Here is a 14,807-nt window from a genome sequence, read left to right as displayed (position 1 = left end):
CACAACTCAAGTCTTTCTAGAGTTCTATCGTATCGTACTTGAGGACGTGAGATGGGTCTGACACATACTTGCGTAGCATTGAGATGTGGAACACGTTGTGACTATCTTCTAGGGTTGGCGGTAGGGCTAGTCTATACGCAACTGCTCCCACTTTTTCCAATATCTCAAAAGGATCTATAATTGAGGACTATGTTTGCCTTTCTTCCCAAACCGCTTTACACCTTTCATAGGAGATATCATCAGGAAGACTTGATCTCCGACCTTGAATTCCACATCATGTTGCTTGGCATCCGCATAGCTTTTCTGATGGCTTTGAGCAGCAAGCATACGCTGTCTAATTAGCAGTACTGGTTCTTGAGCTTTTCTAACAGCTTCGGGGCCGAGAAGCTTCCTTTCTCCTACCTCGTCCTAGTGCAACGGTGATCGGCACCTTCTTCCATATAGCAACTCATAAGGTGCCATCCTGATCGTTGACTAGTAGCTATTGTTGTAAGAGAATTCTATTAGAGGCAAGTACTTATTCTAGGATCCCCCGAAATCAAGTACACAACCGCGCAACATATCCTCTCAAATTTTAATTGTACGCTCGGACTGCCCATCTGTCTGAGGATGAAAAGTTGTACTAAGACTTAACTTAGTACCCATAGCTTGCTGTAGACTTCCCCAAAATCTCGATGTAAACACCGATCCTCTATCCGACACTATCGTCTTGGGGATTCCATGCAACTGTACTATCTCTTGGACATAGATGTTTGCATATTGGTCCACTGTATATGAAGTCTTAACAGGCAGGAAATGAGCGGACTTGGTTAGACTATCTATTACTACCCAAGTTGAATCATGCTGCCTGTTCGTTCGTGGCAACCCTGTCACGAAATCCATAGCTATATCGTCCCATTTTCATTCTGGTACGCTAAACGGTTGCAATAAGCCTACAGGCCACTGATGTTCTACTTTCACTTGCTGGCATACTAGACATTTAGACACAAATTCTGATATGTTCTTCTTCATCCCTGGCCACCAATACATTGCCTTGATGTCGTGAGTCATCTTGGTCGACCCTGGGTGAACTGAGTACGGGGTACTATGTGCTTCTTCTAGAATCGTCATCTTAATCCATTGATCATTTGGCACGAATACCCAATCCTTATATCTCAATAATCCTTGACTTCATATTGAAAAATCTGTGGCCTTTCCTTCTCTAACTGCATCTATTTGTGTTGCTAGTGTGTCGTCATACCCTTGCCCAATCCGTATATCTTCTAGCAAATTTGACTGGATAGACAAATTAGCCAGCTTACCGACAACTATTTCTATTGCGACATTGATCAGCTCCTGTTGTAGTGACTTTTCTATTCCTGCTAGTGCTGCTAAACTTCCATAACTCTTCCTACTTAGCGCATCGGAAACTACGTTTGCCTTTCCCGCGTGGTATAAAATTTCGCAGTCGTAATCCTTTACTAACTCTAACCATTTGCGCTGCCTCATGTTAAGTTCTTTCTGAGTAAAGAAGTACTTTAGACTTTTGTGGTCCGTATAAATCTCCCACTGTTCTCTGTAAAGATAATGGTGCCAGATTTTCAACGCAAAGATCACCGCTGCTAACTCCATATCGGGAGTTGGATAGCGTTGCTCGTACTCCTTCAGCTTCCTTGAGGCGTCAGCTATCACCTTGTCATTTTGCATCAGCACGCAACCCAACCCTTGCTTCGATGCATCATATTAGACTACGAACTTATCGTTAGGTGTTGGTACACAAAGTACTGGTGCTGAGCAAAGCTTATCCTTAAGCAACTGGAAGCTTTCTTCACATCTATCATTCCAATTGAATCTTTGCTGTTTTCGGGTCAGGTTGGTGAACGGAGGGGCTATCTTAGAAAGGCCCTCTACAAATCTCCTATAATAACCTACTAATCCCAGAAAGCTCCTTACTTCGGATGCGTTCTTCGGTCTTGGCCAATCCTTCACGGCCTCTACCTTTGATGGGTCTACAGCAACTCCGTCCTTGGATATAATGTACCCAAGGAACGCCACTTGCGAAAGCCAAAAATCGCATTTCTTGAACTTGGCGTAGAGTTGATGCTCCTTTAGTCGTGACAAAATCAATCTCAAATGTTCCTCGTGCTCTATTCATCCTTGGAGTATACTCAGATGTCGTCGATGAACACTACGATGAATTTATCTAAGTAGTCCTTGAAGACCCTATTCATCAAGTCCATAAATGCGGTTGATGCGTTGGTAAGGCCGAAAGACATAACCAAGAACTCGTAATGCCCATAACGAGTTCTAAAAGTTGTCTTAGGAATATCTTCTCCCCGCACCTTGAGTTGAGGGTACCCGAACCATAAATCAATCAGAGAAAATACGGTCGCACCTCGGAGTTGATTAAACAAGTCGTCAATCCAGGGTAGCGGGTACTTATTCTTAATTGTTACTTTATTCAGCTCGCGGTAGTCTATGCACATCCACATACTTCCATCCTTTTTCTTCACAAATAGAACCGGAGATCCCCATGGCGAATGGATCAGCCTAATAAAACCCAAGTCTAGGAGTTCTTGCAGCTACGTCTTTAACTCCTTGAGTTCCGTAGGTGCCATCCGGTATGGTGCCTTCGAGATAGGCTCAGTGCCCGGTACTAATTCTATCATGAAGTCAATTTCCCGAGTCGGCGGAAACCCTGGCAAGTCATCTGGAAATACCTCTGGGAATTCTCTTACAATACGGACGTCTCTAACCTTAAGTGGTGTTTCCATTACTACATCTGTGATGCTGGCTAAGAACGCTTAACACCCTTTTTCCATCATTCTTTGGGCTTTGAGAGATGATACTAGCGGTGTGCGTAGTCCTGAAGCTTGTCCTATGATGCATAGTTTCTGGCCATCAGGAGTCTCGAACGTCACCTTCTTGCGTTTGTAGTCGATGGTTGCACCATGCCGTGCTAGCCAAACCATGCCTAGTATTACATCAAAGTCCTTGATCTCCAGCTCTATCAAGTCTCCTTCTAATTCTACGTCCTCAATCTTGATTGGTACGCCTCGTACTATCCGTGATGATAGAACTACTTTTCCTGAAGGCAACTTAGTTACAAACTTAGTTCTAAATCTTTCACAAGGTTTGTCTAGCTTTTCTATCATTCCTAACGAGATATACGAATGAGTGGCTCCCGAATCATAAAATACATAACATATGTTATTGAGGATAGAAACCTGACCTGTGACCACCTTATTGCTAGCATCAGCCTCTCCTTGGGTTAAGGTGAAGACCCTGTCAGGAACCATCTTATCTTCCTTTTTCCCTTCTATCTTGAGCTGAGGACAGTCTTTCTTCGAGTGTCCTTCTTGACCACAGTTGTAACATCCCTTGGTGTTCGCCCGAAATTCACCAGATTGTTTCTTCTGGCACTTAGCACACTGCAGGTATTCTACATAACCCAACCTACTACCTCCATTATTTGTTTGTGCCCTTTTATCGTTGTTGGACTATTTGCTGTCAGGATGCCTTCTTTTCTGACAGTTGTTGTTGTTGTTACTGGACTGATTGTGGTTGTTGTGGCTGGACTGACTACTACTACTATGGATGTTGTTCCGACTAGTCTGAGGTTGATTCTACTATCTAGGCTTAGGCTTACTGGCTTCTTCTTTACTAACATTAGCCTGCAGCCTTTCTACTTCTATTGCCGTCTCTAGAACGTCGGCATAAGTAGTGTTTCCTCGGTTTGCTCACTTAACCCCTAGCTTGATCTTCGGTCGAAGTCCTCTAACGAACTTAGACACCCTCAGATAGTCAGTTGGAACCATTTTCGGTGCGAACTTAGCTAGGCGGTCGAACTGTCGAGCATACTCTGCCACTAATAAATTCCCTTGCTTCAAGCCAGCGAACTCCTCAACTCTTGAAGCAAGTACAACCGAATTGTAAAACTTCTTGTGGAACAGCTCCACAAATCGAGTCCAAGTCATGGCGGCAACATCATGTGTTTACTGGACCAACTCCCACCATATTCTGGCATCCATCTTGAGCAAAGACGAAACGCAGGATATGCAATTCGTGTTACTGAGGTTTATGTGCGTCAGGATTGGCTCCACATTCCTTAGCCACTCTTCTGCCTCAAAGGGGTTTGTAGTCCCTTCAAATTTTGGAGCGTGCTGCTTACAGAATCGCTCATAAATTGGCTCCATGTGCTGTACTGGATACGGCGCATAATTCGCCACTGGCCATCCCCATATGGACTAACTTGTTGGGGTGCTGAGGCCATTTTCTGTGGCTGCGGCGGAGGCGGAGGCTGAGTCTGGGGCTAAGCCTATTTTCGTTGTTGCTGCATGTAATGACCCACTAATCTAGACTATTTGGACCATTAACGAAACTATACATAAAACTTACATTTTTATGAAAATACCATAATTTTATTGAGTAACTTGTAAAATAAGAGTTAATTACAAATAAATAAAATACTAAGAAGGATATGGGATCCCATTGTCTTTAAAAACAAAACATGATTTAAAATAAAAGGCATTACATAAATGGTGCGGAAAATACATGTAAAAAGACATAAAACAGAAACTACATCCTCGAATCGAATAACGCTTGGCCCCTTGACTCCATTCACCATCAATACACATCCTCTAAGCGTCACGAATCTTTCCGCCTCTAAAGCTTATTTTCCTGCACATAAAACAAAAAGGAATGAGCCTAATGCCCAGCAAGGAAAATCTAACACATAGTCATAAACATAACTCCATAAGAAACATAAAGACTTAACATAATACATATAACGTACACTTATTATAATGGCCATTATTACTTGGGGTCCCATAGACTAAACAAGCTTATGCCCATGAGATTAGTGGGGTCCTACCAGCTAAATAGGCATATGCCCACAATCTTTTTGGGGTCTTGTTAGTCAAATAGGGCATAAGCCCAAGCCTACAAACAAACACATTTATAACATATTCATAACATATCATAACATAACACATAAGATAACATAAACATAAACATATAGATTCTAGCCTATTTTCCTTACCAAAGTTACCGAGATATGTGGACTGGGTTGGGACTTTTGGAACACTCCTAATAACCATAATGAACAAGAGTGAGTTGAAAGAAGAAAAGAGATGAAAAGGAAAATGGGAAGACTAACCATTTGAGAATCATGCTTACCGAAACTTATGTGCTCAAGAACTTAGATTCCCTAACCAAAATGAAGATTAAGGTTAGAGATTGAGTAGAAGACTATGAGAAAGAAAATACCATAATACAGAAATGAACTAGTGTTTTGGTTACCTCAAAGACTTGGAAGACCAATCTACACCTCAACCGAAATACTATAGAACCTCACTTCCCAAAGTGTTTGATAAGCTTATGATTTTCCCAAACCAGGTGTTTACACTCTCACACTCACTTAACACTAGCAGCTTCTGAACTTAGAGCAAAAGGTGAATAATGGTTGGGTACTAGGTCCTATTTATAGAGTTTGGGAATGAAAGTATCTTGATTTTACTTGAATAAAAATAATGGCTTTTTAGGTGAAAATCATTTGAATAATCGTTCAGCAGAGGCTGAAGACTCGTTCAAAAGATGCTGGACTTTTGAAGAAGTTTGAATGGCTGAAAGGAAAAGAATTCAAAAGAGTTTGAATTCATGCTGGAGGAGGCGATATATCGCCTGGGCCAGTATGCCCGAGGCGACCGTGCATCGTTTTGTGTTTTCCATATCTACGTGCTGCGACATATCGCCCCTATAGCTGCGATATATCGGCACACGCTGAATATTTAAACACAAAATTACACATTTTTAGCTAAGTTAGAATGGAGTAAACAGCCTTGACTAAGCCCTCAACGTTTTCAAAGCTGCTGACTGACCCTATAACATTCAAACTTTACTCCTTATTAAATTTAATCCTCAAAAATACTTAATCCTTAATCACCATTCATAACATGTGCTTAAAATCCTATTGGTTGATGTCTAAACCTTATAATATAATAAATATAATCCTTAATATCAGTCACATTAATCAAACCTTAGGTTATACTTAATATTCTTAAACTATAGATTAAACTTAGAAAATCTATAAGTACTACTATGAGTGTCCAAATAATTCCCGGTCTGAACCAAAAATCCACAGTTACATAGATAATACTAAACATACTATAATACTACTAAATAACTAGCTAAGTACAGTTCTTGGACTCTACACTGCAATAGTTCCTCCACTTGTTGTTGCAATTTGGCGATCTCTGCCATGTTGTCAGCTGGTGGCGGCAGTGCATTACGACTGGCAGTAGCACGCACTCCCCTTCTGCGAACTAGAGGGGCTTCGTCGTTCACTGGAGCAGCATTGGAGGCGTTTCCGTTGGTGCGAGCAGATCTTCGAAGCAACATCGCAGCAGAGTTCTAACAGTTGAGAGAAACATTTCAAAACTTCACCCTAATAGGCTCTAAGGCAAAAACTTAATCTAAACAAACATATCTTGGACCTATTGATTATGACTTCTTATGAAAATTATATAAGTCTTCTTTATTATTAGAGTGGGTTTCTATACTTAGAAAAACAAGCCATCTTTATTTTCTAAATATATTTCTAATCATCCCATATGACTTAATTCTCAGGCTCGAAACTTATCTTTGTTCCAAAGTTAACCATATTTAGGGAGGGCTGGGATCAGTAAAATCGTTCCCACTACTATGGCCCCATAACTCTCAATATAGAAACTTGGTTCATTGATTTGTATCCACCCTCACCGAACTTAGTCATTATTCATTTTATTTATTATTTATTATGATTGCAAAAGAAAATCAAACTCATACATGATAACAAAATAACCATGATATTAATTTGGAAAAAAAAATCGCTATTTACAACCATGAAAGAAAACAAATAAATAATAAAACAAACAATGAAACTAACTAATCTAAAAATTGAGATCTTTTATATTCGATCCTTCATCTAGCATATCATCTTCTATCTCCTCATAGTCCTCATTATCATGTGCCTCAAAATTCCCTCGAGGAAGGTTCTTAAAAATTCTATGCTTTTGCTCATTTGTAAACTGAAACTCCATTTTTGAAGTGAACCTAATCAAGAGAAAATAATATCTCATTGCTACCGGTAATTCATCTTTATTATCCATTGTCTCCCATATCTCCTCTAAGGCTGCAATTACAGTACGATAATCTCTAAATAGTCTTATTACTAGAACGTATTGCTCTGTTGCTCTCACCATGATCTACTTAGTTTCTTGGAGATGACCTATTTCTCTGTGGAACAAAACCAGCCTCTGAGTGATTCTTTCTTGCACTCCTACGGTGTTTCTTGGTTCTCTAATTCTCTTTAAAGCCTTAATGGCTCAAATATCCCCATAGGTTAATGCTCTATTCATTCTTAACTGAAACATAAAGACTAAACTTGTTAGCTATACATATAAACATAATAACTATAATCATACATACTTACATGGCGGTCAGATTTGGAGCTTTGAGTGTGTGTATGGAGGAGAACTTCATGCGGATGAACTGTTGCTCTGATACCAACTGTAACGACCCAACTACTCTAATCTTGAACCATTAATGACTACTATACATAGATACTAATCTTCAAGAAAACGCACAAGTGAAGTAATCATAACTTCATTAAAACTTGTAAAACAAATGTTAAGCTACATAAAAATTCAAAGTAGGATATGGGATCTCATTGTTTTAAAATAAAAACATAACATAACTTTAAATAAATGGGTTTCAAAATTAAGTGCGGAAAATACATATAAAGCAAAAAATTTAAGAGACTAGGAAGCGACTACATCCTCGAATCGAACGCTCAATCCACCGATTCCATCCTGCCTCAATACACATCCCCAAGCTGCCAAGAACCTTTTCCGCCGCCAATCTATTTTCCTGCACATATAAAACATAAAGGAATGAGCCTAATGCCCAGCAAGAAAAAGCTACTACAAGCATGAGGCTCGGTTTGAAAAACATTTGAAAATGAGCTCGGTTTCAAAAACATTTGAAAAACTTGCCCTAGGGCCGATATATCGCCTACCATAGGCAATATATCGCCTGGGCTCATATACCCGAGGCTCGTCGAGGTTGTCGTGCGAAGCTACGTGTTTTTCATATCCCCGTATGGCGATATATCGCCCCTAGAGCTGCGATATATCGGCATACGCTGAAATATTATACACGTAATTACACTTTTTCAGCCTAATTTGAATTGAGTAAACAGCCTTGACTAAGTCCTTTAACGATTTCAAAGCTGCTGGCAGACCCTAGGATGTTCAAATATTACTCTTAATAAACTTATTCCTCAAAAATAATTAATTATTCATTAAAACATACACATGACAAGTGTTAATATCTTATTGGGTCTATCTAAACCTTATAGTATAATAATTATCATCTCCATAATCAGTCATATTAATCAAACCTTAGGTTATAATTAATATTCTTAAACTATAGGTTAAACTTAGAAAATCTACAAGTGTTACTACGAGTGTCCAACTAAATCCCGGCTTGAACCAAAATCCACAGTCGTAAAAATACTACAACTATTACTAGCTATTACTTTTACTACTACTGTCTAACTAGCTAAGTAAAGTTCTTGGACTCTACAGAAGTGGTGGCGGATGTCGATGTTTTTGGTGCGAGAATGGTTGACAGGGTTTTTTGCAGAGTTTGATGGCACTGGTATTGTCACAATAGATGGTTAGAGTGTCAAGACAAAGGCAACAATCACACAACATTTGTTTCATCTAAAGAAGTTGAGTGCAACAACTTCTTGCAGCAATGTACTCCGCTTCAGCAGTGGAAAGCGAGATGGAGTTTTGCATTTTACTGTGCCAGTAAACCATGTTGTTTCCCACGTAAAAATAGCCACTTGAAAAGCTTTTTTTATCATCAAGATTGTCTGCCCAATCAGATCCACTAACACCAACCAAGGAAAGATTAGTATCACAAGAGTACCAAAGACCAAAGTCAGTGGTACCAGCCATGTATTTTAGAATTCTTTTCACAGCAGTAAGATGCAATTCAGTGGGGGCAGATTGATATCTAGCACAAACCCCAACATTGAAACAAATATCAGGATGGCTTCCAGTAATGTACAATAAATTGCATATCATACTTCTATACAGTGGTGCATCAACCTTTTTACTTGTCTGGTCTCAGATCAATTTAGTTGTGGTGCTCATAGGTGTGCGTGCATGTTTTGCATTTCTAAACCAAATTTTTTGAGCATATTTTTGGCATATTTTGATTAAGACAAGAAAATGCCATTGTCAGGTTGTTTAATTTTCAAACCAAGAAAGTAACTTAGTTCACCAACCATGCTCATTTCATATTCCTTAGTCACTAGTTGAACAAAAGAGTGAGAGTGTGCATCACAAGTGGATCCAACTATGTCATCTACATAGATTTGGACACAAACAATACCAGGATTGATGGACCAAAAATGGGTATGTTTTAAATATTAATATCGCAAGCGCACGAAACGTTCATATAGAATAGTGATCGTGTAAGCAAGGATGTTGAACCCAAAGGAGTTCTTTAAGATCAAAAAGAAAACTATTTTAAACCAAAATTAATAAATTCTAACCTAGCTCCAAATATTAAAGATTGATGAGATTTTTGTTTCAAGAAAATAAAATAAAAGATAATAATAAGGATATTAAAGATAATATATAACTAAATTAATAATTGTGAACAAGATGGTAGAAGATAGATTATTAAGCTTAAGAAATATTCAAATTTTTAAGAGAACTACAATCACACTCAATCAAGGTTTTCATCTCTGAAACTAAAAGATATCACCAAAGTTTTTTTAAAAAAAAAAAACAAAACCAATACGAAACACAATAAAAATGCATATATAAATATTTTTTTTTTAACAAACTTAACACAAGTCTACCCTCATATTCAATATAATGAATAGTAAACAACCATTAAATTCACTACCCCCAAAGTTAATTTAAGCATTGTCCACAATGTGTCAAAATATAAATATAAATTAAAATTGACAAGAGGTTAAAGTTTAGAATGGTCATACCTCATCGTGGTGCAACATCAAGAGAGCAAGAAACACTTAACAAAATGTATAACACACAAAAGTAAACACAAAAACAAGCACACAAAAATAAACACATAAACACAAGTTACCAAGAGTAATTGCAAGCAATCAAATAACTTGGTAAATAGGATCCTTAAGGAGGATTTCATCCACTTCATTGGTTTTTAATTCTAAAAATGGTTTTAATGTTTGTCTATTAACTTTAAAAATATCACCATTGTTAGGATTTTCAATTTCGATAGCCCCATGTAGAAAAATGACTCGAACAATATAGGGACCAGTCCACCTAGAACATAATTTTGAAATAAATGCAACCGAGAGTTGTATAAAAGGACTTTCTGACTTGGAGAAAAATCATTTCTCAAAATATTTTTATCATGGTAAAATTTCATACGATTCTTATACTTTTTTGAATAGTTATATGCATCATTCCTAATTTCATCTAGTTCATTTAGTTGAAGCTTTATTTTCTTACCTATCTTGTCTAAAGAAAAATTTAACTGCTTAATAGCCCAAAAGGCTCTATGTTCTAACTCAACAGGTAAGTGGCACGCCTTCCCATACACAAGTCTGTAGGGTGCATGCCAATGGATGTTTTGTATGTGGTACGATACAACCATAATGCATCAGTGAGTCTTACGGACCAATCTTTCCTAGTTAGATTCACAGTTTTTCTAAAATGTGCTTAACTTCCCTATTAGACACTTCAACTTGACCACTAGTTTGTGGGTGATATGATGTTGAGACTTTTTGCGTAATGTCATATTGTTTCATTAAATGTTCAAATGGCTTATTACAAAAGTGTGTACCGTTATCATTAATGATAGCACATGGTGAACCAAAACGGGAAAATATATTTTCTTTCAAAAACTGAAGCACAACTTTGTGGTCATTAGTGCGGTATGCAATAACTTCAACCCATTTAGACACATAATCATCTCCAACAAGAATATAAAGATTACCAAAAGAGTTAGGAAATGGTCCCATAAAATTAATGCCCCAAACATCAAATATGTCAATTATAAGAATAGGATTCAAAGGCATCATATTTCGTTTGGTTAAACTTCCTAGCTTTTGGCAACGTTCACAAGCTTTACAATACACATATGTATCACAAAAGATAGTTGGCCAATAAAAACCACATTGTAAAACTTTAGCAGCTGTTTTCTTACCACTAAAATTTCCTCCACATGCATGATCATGACAAAAAGATATAATTTTAGATTGGTCACAATTTGGAATGCATCTTCTAATCATTTAATCAGGGCAATATTTAAAAAAGTACGGATCATCCCAAATAAAAATTTTCACCTCAGAATAAAATTTAGATTTATGATGCTTAGACCAATGAGATGGTATTTCTTTAGTGACCAAATAATTATCAATATCAGCATACCAAGGCGAAGAAGAAACATGCATCAATTGTTCATCAGGAAAAGTTTCAGTGATTGGAGTGGAATCATATATAGTTTCAACAACTAGTCTAGATAAATGATCAGCAACAACATTTTCAGACCCCTTTTTATCACGTATTTCTAAGTCGAATTCTTGTAAAAGCAGGATCCAACAGATCAAACGAGACTTAGCATCTTTTTTTTATATGAGATATTTTAATGCAACATGATCATAATAGACAACAATTTTAGACCCTAACAAATAAGATCTAAATTTCTCCAATGCAAAAGCAACAACAAGCAATTCTTTCACGGTTGTGGAATAATTTAATTGAGCATCATTTAAACTTTTGCTAGCATAGTAAATTACATGAGGTATTTTTTCAAGTCTTTTTCCTAAGACAACACCTATAGCATAATCAGAAGCATCACACATTATTTCAAAAGGAATTTTCCAATCAGGCAGTCGAATAATGGGTGCCGTAGTCAACAAATTTTTCAATTTCTCAAAGGCAACATGGCAATTATTATCGAAGGCAAAAGAATTTTCTTTTCCAAGTAAATGGAATAAAGCCTGAGAAATTTTGCTAAAGTCTTTTATAAATCTTCTATAGAAACTGGCATGGCCTAAGAATGATCTAATTTCTTTCACAGTTTTAGGTGGGGGAAGTTTTGAAATAAGATCAACTTTTGCTTTATCAACTTCTATTCCCTCAAATGAGATTACATGACAAAAACAATTCCTTTCTTAACCATAAAATGACATTTTTCCCAGTCATGCACAAGGTTTTTCCCTTTGCAACGAATTAAAACAAGTGAAAGATGGCGCAAACATTCATCAAAGGAAGAACCAACACACAGAAAAATCATCCATAAACACTTCAAGAAATCTTTCAAGCATATCAGAAAAAATTGAAATCATACACCTTTGAAAAGTCGCAGGTGCATTGCATAGCCCAAAAGGCATGCGACGATAGGCAAAAGTCTCGAAAGGGCATGTAAATGTAGTCTTTTCTTGATCTTCTGGGGCAATATGGATTTGGTTATATCCCGAATACCCATCAAGAAAGCAATAATATGCATGGCCAACTAAACGTTCAAGCATTTGATCACCAAAGGGTAATGGAAAATGGTCTTTTCTAGTAACATTATTTAGCTTTCTATAGTCTATGCACACTCTCCACCCCATTTGTACTCGAGTAGGGATTAATTCATTTTTCCCGTTTTCAACAACTGTTATCCCAGACTTCTTAGGCATAACTTGAACTGGACTCTAACAAAGAATTCACATCATTCATGGAATCATCAACATGTAAGCTCATACCCAAATATTTTTCACAAAAGTCAAGCAAGTCATTTCCATCATCTTCAAAAATATTCTCATTCAAGTCAACTTCATGCACTTCCTCACACTTAACAGATTTAGAAACATTAAATACATTCAACTCAACAATCATATTTCCAAAAGATAATTTTAAAACGCCATTACGACAATTAATGATTGCATTAGATGTAGCTAAGAATGGTCTACCTAAAATGATTGGAAATTGAGCATGCACATTTTCCACAGGTTGAGTAACAAGAACAATGAATTCAACAGGAAAGTAAAATTTATTAACTTTTATCAAAACATCTTCTATAATGCCTCTAGGAATTTTCACAGAACAATCGACTAATTAAAGAGTTATAGAAGTAGATTTTAGTTCACCAAGACCAAGTTGCTTATAAACAGAATAAGGCAATAAATTCACACTAGCACCCAAATCAAGTAAACCCTTGTTAATAAAATGATCACCAATAATGCATGAAATTGTGGGACACCCAGGATCTTTATATTTAACGAAACTCTTATATTGAATAATGGAACTAGCTTGTTCAGTTAAAACACTATTTTAGGAACATTAGTGTTTCTTTTTATAGTACAAAGATCCTTCAAAAATTTAGAGTAGGCAGGAATTTTTTTAATGGCATCTAAGAAAGGGATATTGATACTAACATGTTTAAAAATTTCTAAGATGTCATTATATTGGCTGCCTTTTTCAATTGGAAGTAATCTTTGTGGGAATGGGGCTTTTGGAATGAAAGGATTGATTGGAGTATCCTCATTTGAAGATTCATTGGCATTAGAACTAGAAGGTTGATTCTTTTCTTTTTCTTTTTCAATCTTGGGTATGTAATCAGGTTTGACAATGTTCTTTTCGGACCTAAGAGTTGAAATTGATTTGACTTCTCCATTATGACTAGACTTACCTATCTCATATTGACCTTTTTGATTTGGGATAGGTTGACTAGGGAATGTACCTTTTTCTCTATCAGCTAAAACAGTAATGAGTTGTCCTACTCGTGTCTCAAGTTTGGTAAATGATTGAGACTAATTTTGTAGGATTTATTGAGTGGATTGCATAAATTGTTGTAAAGTATCTTCTAAGGAATGTTTTCTTTTTTGAGGATATGGTTGATTTTGTGGGGCATGTGTTTGGTTTTGCGTGTTGTGTTGGTGCCCTTGATTCATTGGAGGTTGGTTTTGTCTCCATGAAAAGATTGGATGGTTTCTCCAATTTGGATTATAAGTGGATGAAAATGGGCTATAATTTGGTTTCCTATAAGCATGAAGAGCATTGGCCTCCGAAGAAAAGGCTTCTTGGTAGGAAGGACATGATTGTGCATTATGGCAAGGACTAGAACATATAGAACAAACATCTTTTCTTTGTTGTATTGGAGAATTTATGGTTTGGCTTATGGCTAAAGCTTATACTTTTCTCGCTAATTTGTCTAAGGATGTTCTTAAGTCTAATTCATCTTTTACTTCATACCTTTCTCCTCTTTTTGGTGAATTTGTTGACCTAGACCTAGGATCAATATAATTCCTTTGTTATGAATTGATCGATAAATCTTTAAGGGCATCCCAAGCCTCTTGTCCTTGAAATTTTAAAAAAATTCCAATATGGATTGATTGAACCATTTGACAATTACAGGGAATCAAACCATCATACACATATTTTACAAGTCTCTATTTTTCAAAACCATGATGAGGACATTTTAATAATAAATCTTTAAATCTTTCCCAACATTCATAAAACTCTTCATTATCTTTTTGAAAAAAACTCGGAGATTCCTCTCCTTAGATTATCAGTTTTAGACATAGGAATAATTTCAGCAAGAATTTATTATAAAGTTGATCCCATGTAGTTATAGACCCCGTGGGAAGGGAATTTAATCAAGCTTTTGATTTGTCTTTTAATGAAAAAGGGAATAATCTTAGTTTGACCGACTCATTAGAAATTTTTTGAAATTTAAATGTTGAGCAAATTTCTAAGAAATCTTTGACATACATGTAAGGATCCTCTCTATCTAAC

The 14,807-nt window shown here is 36.8% G+C and overlaps 1 non-coding gene across 1 annotated transcript; it reads left to right on the top strand.

The window, feature by feature from the left end:
* Positions 1–14,471: 14,471 nt before the first annotated feature.
* LOC133820634 (small nucleolar RNA R71) lies at positions 14,472–14,579 on the top strand. The gene has a single exon (XR_009887038.1). It is a non-coding gene; the product is annotated as a small nucleolar RNA R71 (small nucleolar RNA).
* The last annotated feature ends 228 nt before the right edge of the window (positions 14,580–14,807 follow it).

This window comes from Humulus lupulus, chromosome 2 (genome assembly GCF_963169125.1).
Source record: "Humulus lupulus chromosome 2, drHumLupu1.1, whole genome shotgun sequence".
In the NCBI taxonomy this organism is placed as follows: Eukaryota; Viridiplantae; Streptophyta; class Magnoliopsida; order Rosales; family Cannabaceae; genus Humulus; species Humulus lupulus.
The sequence above is the reverse complement of the archived record's forward strand: the minus strand, read 5'-3'. Positions and strand labels throughout refer to the sequence as shown.